Consider the following 5934-nt stretch of genomic DNA (forward strand, 5'->3'; position numbering starts at 1 on the left):
AAGTAACAATGGGAGTGACTATAGCTCAAATTGATTTGCAGAGCAATGGCATCAAAAGTTAGTTAACTACTACAGATACTAGCACGAGTTTAGGGTGTGGCTTGTCTCGTTTTAAAGACTTTGAATACTCATCTTTGGTATTTACTAGGAACTGAAGTGTTTATACGATGAATGAGCAATGGGAAAACCTCAATTAAAAACAAAAGTGAAACTTGAGAAGTAACAATGGGAGTGAGTGTATCTCAAATCGATTTGGAGAGCAATGGCATCAAAAGTTAGTTAACTACTATAGATACTCCAAAATCGAATGGTGTTGCAAAGAGAGAATAGAACAATATACAAACCTACCTACTATATGTTCTAGGCTTAGAGTTTGTTGACCATACTCGGGTTCAAAATCAAAATGCAACTTCATATATAATCTATTGTGAATCGTAGATTGTCAAGTAAGAATTGTAGCTAACATGTTGATTTGTTCATCTGGTCATGAGTTTGTTGTTGTCTTTGTTCTAGCCTTTGCAAGGTAGAATGTTGTTTGTGGACAATTGAAATCATTATTCAAAGGAACACACGTGCCAACGAATGGTTGCAAAGAGTGGAATGAGAGAGGAAATGCTCCTTGTATTACTTATAAATATTTTGGTCAAGGTAGTATAATTGGCTTGTTGCCTGAACTTAGCACCTAGTAACAATAGCAACATCATTACCCTTACTCTCATATTCATTCTTTTATACATCTCCCTTGTTAGTTGCACCTACCTATCATAAACAAGGTAGGTGCCTTTTAGGCTAGTGTCAAAACTCCTTCTGACAAGATGGTCCATACTATCAGTTGGGATACTATGTTGGCTTGAGTGAATGGGTTGCTTTGCGATTTGCTTAGGCTATTGCTTCATTATGGTGCATTACTTCGTTGGTGCCCTTTGCTCAGCTTCGTCTCTTTGTTCAGGCCCTTCGTTTGGGGGATTCATTGTTACTCGCACCCGACACTCTAGCCATATTCTCATGGCTTGAATATCTCGACACAATATTGCTTTGTTTTTTCATTCCAATGTCGGATGGGTGGGTCTCTGCATCATAAGTACAACTTAACCTTGCATTCGTTCTGTGGAGGGCTTGGGATGTCTTAGATGGTGTCCAGTAGCATCGTGGAATGGTTCACCTCCTTGATCTTCTTTGCTTTTAGGTTTGCAACTGATGTTAATGGTGAGGGAGATTGAGAAAACCAATTCCCTTGTTTGAGTGCCCCATTTGGATTGTTTTTTTAGTAGCGTTCGTAGGTAGGTTTGCAGTGCTACTACAAGGTGCATTGATGGCCTATGAAGTTCAGCTAGATGTGGGCCATCATGTTGATAGCTTGGCAAATGATCGCATTGTACTCATTTTGGCAAACCTTGATAAATTGTTCATTCGCCATTGCGAGGTTGATTTGGGTGACTTGTAGGGACACATCAAGCAGCCACATATCTAGTTGGATATTCATTGGGGTTGTGCCACATCGTACTCCATGGGACAATTCTTCAAGTGGTCCCTTTCCCTTGTCAGTGGTAGTTGGCTATTCTATAGGAGGCTTGATGTGAGTGGCGGCTCCCTCGGCAGCTTACTCAGCAGTTCTTCACCTCCTCGCACAAGTAGGCAAAGGTGTGTGCCCACTTGGGATGCTTGTACTTGCCCTTAATTTCTCCTAGATATGCCAAGTCAAAGGCTCCACCGAATTCACTCGCCCTCTTGTTGTTGCCTTTAGTGCTTTTCGAAGTGATTGTTTGGGCACAGGTGTCAAGGGTCGTCAATTGGATCCTCTTTGATAGGAAATGAAAAAGTTATTAGCTTTTGGATCCTGTGCCTTGTAGGTTATTATAGCTTGGCCAAGCTTCACCTAGGAAGAGTTCATCACACTCCGCATTTGTTGGCTCCTACAAGTCATCATCTTTCATTGACAACTTGAAAGTCGAGGCTACTTCTACCTCGTTGATAGCGATTCATTTCCCCTTGATTTGCCACGTTTTCATTGTGGCATCATAGGTGTCGATGGCCGCAATCACCTCCACATGGTCAAATGCTAGGCTCCATTCATGGAGTCTGCCCCAGACATAGTCGTCAAGGGCCTCGGTTGTCGGTGGAAGAGAAATCTTCACCATCCGATCAAAAGCCTTTCTAAATGGGCTTTAAGGGGCACGCCACCAAACTGAACCGCCCCCCAGTCAAAGGAGAATTACCAGGGGTAAAACCCCCTCGACGGCCCCTTTCCAGTTGGGAAGCTGCCGGTAAAGGCCGCGCGCTTGCCTTCCCGGAGCTTCCCTCCCACGAAAGGGCTCCCGAGGCCCTTTCCCTGCAACCGTCATGGAGCCATTGAGTAGCCTCCAGTGCTGCTTGATCGTCTTAAGAGCACACGCAATTCGAGGACAGTGAGGGGTGTCTCCATTTGCCTCATTTTCTTTTCCGGTATGTGCATCACGACGTTCTCCATTTGGAGCATGGCGACTTCGGACCGCAAGTCTTCCATTTGTTGCTGGGCTTCCTGGTTCGCACCATCACAAACCTGGCACAAGCCTCCAACTGGGTAGGCTACTAAGTCAATTATCACGATCGCCAGTGTAAAACTATCATCGTCTCTTCAACCTTCAGAAGACTGGCGGATATTGTAGAATTTGAACAAGGCACTTGCACTAAAGACACCGCCACCCTTTCCACTACTGCCGTCATCACTCGTTCCGTGCTTAGAGTGACCCACTGCACGACCCTCTCCCTCCGTTGCCTCAAAATAGAACCGAACCCTGGAGAAGACATTGCAGCCGAAGAAAGAGCTGCTGAACTTACCACTGTGTCAAGCTTGGTCCGTAGAGAGCGTAGTTGCCACAGGTTGTGAGGAGTTCACTCTCAAATCCCTCGGAGGCCCAAACACCAATCATGGGAGTGTTGTTGCCCCCTCCTTCATCCTTGCGCCTCCTCGTTGTGCACCCTGAGGACTGCCCCTCTTCACCTCCCTCCCGCGAGCCATCGGGAACCTGCGATGATCTGGGAATGCATGGAACGTGAGAAGTGGCCAAAGCAGGGCTATGTGGACTACACGCAGCCACATCTGGTGCAGTGGGCTGAAGATGACCCAAATGCCAGGAGTGGATGATTTGATGGCACAAACGGGAAGCTAACGAGCGCCGACAAAGACATATGTTGTGTAGATCTGAGGGATAGAGCACCAAAAAAATTTGGTGGTCCTCATTCTAGCCATGCACCACAAGCGTTGCCTAGACAATTAGGCACCCAACACGTAAGCTCAACGACCCACTTGCAAGGGCGGCGCTCTACCAACTGAGCTATATCCCTTGTGCCTGGGCCTGACTCTGATTGATGGAGAGAGTGAGGATCCCAAAGAATTCAAGCAAAAAGACAGTTGTTCAATTGTTTTGGATTTTTATTGTATTGAGGGATACTTGAGAATTGTTCTTCTTGCACAAGTTCTCTGCCTAGGTTATGCCCAAAATGACTATAATGCACTTCATTTGACTTCTATTCGAGGCCACTTGAGCATTTGCACAGTCCACCGTGATTTCCATTTGTTAAGGCATTAATAGTCTCAAGGGTTCAAGCGGGGATACCAAGGGGTACATGGCACAAGCAAATGCTAGATGGGTAGACGGTTGTGAGCTGATCTCAAGTGTTCATACTTCATACTACTAGTGTTTGCAATGTTGGGATCATAATTGCATTCAATTTTAGGGTCAACTTGGGCCTTCTGTGCTTCTAGAGTGCTCGTGGTATAATGGATGCACTCGTAGTGCCATTGATGAGGCCATTAAATGGCTCACTAGTCTCACAAGTTGTGAGAGGACAACTTATATGAGAGAAAGGGTGCTTTGCGTTCACTATTCCATTTCCATGACAAGTGCACAATCATATCACATGCCAATGAAAAAAACTGTGAGTGTATTCTTAGTCCATTTCATCATCCTTGATTAACCCTCTGTTTCACCCACCTAGGATAGAAAATTGTTGTTCATACTTTTAAATTCTAAGACATGCACACATTCAAAACCGTTTCCTAAAGACTTCACACAATTGGTTAAAAGTGTACTACCATTTCATGCATATACCTTAGACCACCAAATTGCCTCTTCTAGTTATATTGCCCACAAAGGCCCTATAAGCTAGGATTATCTAGATGGTTTAACACTTCCTTCCATGACATAACTAGTTCTACAATCCAAAGTTAACCTTGATGGGGATGAGACACATCGTCTTGTCTCTCTAGTCAAGGCCCCTCCAAGGACTTGCATCCTTCGAATTGATTGCTCTAGAAACTGGTTAATAACTTTAGTCCACCATTCTTAGGAGGATGTTATATAGGCAAACCACTTATCTTGGAGAGCAATGGCTGCAAATTGGATATTGGATACACCTACACCTCCTAGCTCTCTTGGCATAGTAATTCCATCCCATGGAATGACATTTTTTTCGTAGGATCCAACCATAAGAATGCACGCAACATCTTCTCTGTCTACAACTAGGAGAGCTATGGCCTCAGCTTGAAGATTGGATACACCTGCCCCTCCTAGCTCTCTTGGCATAGTAATTTGAGCCCATGGAATGACATTTGCTTCATAGGATCCAACCATAAGAATGCATGCAACATCTTCTCTATCATCATCTAGTGGCATTTGGAATCTCTAAACATGAGTCACATATATTTCAATTGATGCCAATACATGCCTAATAAAAACCAATTTCTAGTAAAGGATATAAATCTAGCCTACAAACACTTTACTTTAGAAGCTAGTTTATCTACCATCCACAAAATTCTAAGCTTCAATTGCACATCGACATATCTACGTCATCCTAAATGTTCAAAAAATTGGCCATGGGGGATACAGCCCCCCTAGATCACCCACCCATGTTCATATCAACTTTCTAGAAAACCAAACAGCATTGGACTTGGCAAAATGTTCATGTAGAACGAGTAGCGATAGCAGAATTTTTGAAATATTGATATCAACCATCTAACTTTAGCTTCATCTTCTACATAGAAACTAGAATGGTATCTTCTACAAACATTTGGGCAATCATATCTCTACCCGAAGTTAGCTTGAGGCCCCCATTCTATGCCACATTGTAATGGCCCACATCAAAGGCTCAGTAAAAATTGAAAATAACAATGGGGCTAGGGGGCATCCTTGTCTCACAAATCTTGTAAGGGCTAACCTTCCTACCATTCAAAGTCACTAATGATAACATTTTGACAAAAGCATTGTATGGCTCTACAAATTTTAATCCCAAATCCTAGCCATAAAAGGACTACATTCATATACAAGGAACCCTAGCATATGCTTCTCAAGGTCAAAATTGAGGGATATAGGCTTGCCTCTTTTGCATTGCCACATCAATCCCCACCCCCAAATTTAGGATGCTTTTCATGAGATTCCTCTGTTGCACAAACTACATTGTTGGGCAGCAAGGGAGTCCTAGCAAGAGGAATTTAGTTGTCGATGTGGGTGAAGGGGTATGAGCCACCTGGTTTGAAGTGGGATGAGCCTACTGCCCCTTGGATGCCTTCGCTCTAACTTCTTCATTACTCCTTAGACCATGTTCTAAGATAATTTCTAGAGTATGAGATATTGCCTCTTATGATTTGCCCGTGTAAAAGGATCTTCTTTTAGTTGCTATCCCTATCTCTATTCCATTTTTTAATATCATGTTTTCTTTAAAGGGACATTGCATTGTTGGGTAGATATGAGCAATAGGGGGAATGGTAGGAAATTTTATTTGCTAGGGATAGCAAATTTTACTTTTTATTAAACATTTTTTGAATATGTATTTTTCATTTAACATGGTGATACTATATCAGGGTCAAATATCAAGGTTAAATATCATGGTGATACTATATCAGGGTTAAAATAAAGCCTCATATAAAATGAATCTTGATTAGTTATTGCATGCTAT

This window comes from Dipteris shenzhenensis, chromosome 27 (genome assembly GCF_047967505.1).
Source record: "Dipteris shenzhenensis isolate YYH24624 ecotype China chromosome 27, Dip_SZ_1.0, whole genome shotgun sequence".
NCBI classification, from domain to species: domain Eukaryota; kingdom Viridiplantae; phylum Streptophyta; class Polypodiopsida; order Gleicheniales; family Dipteridaceae; genus Dipteris; species Dipteris shenzhenensis.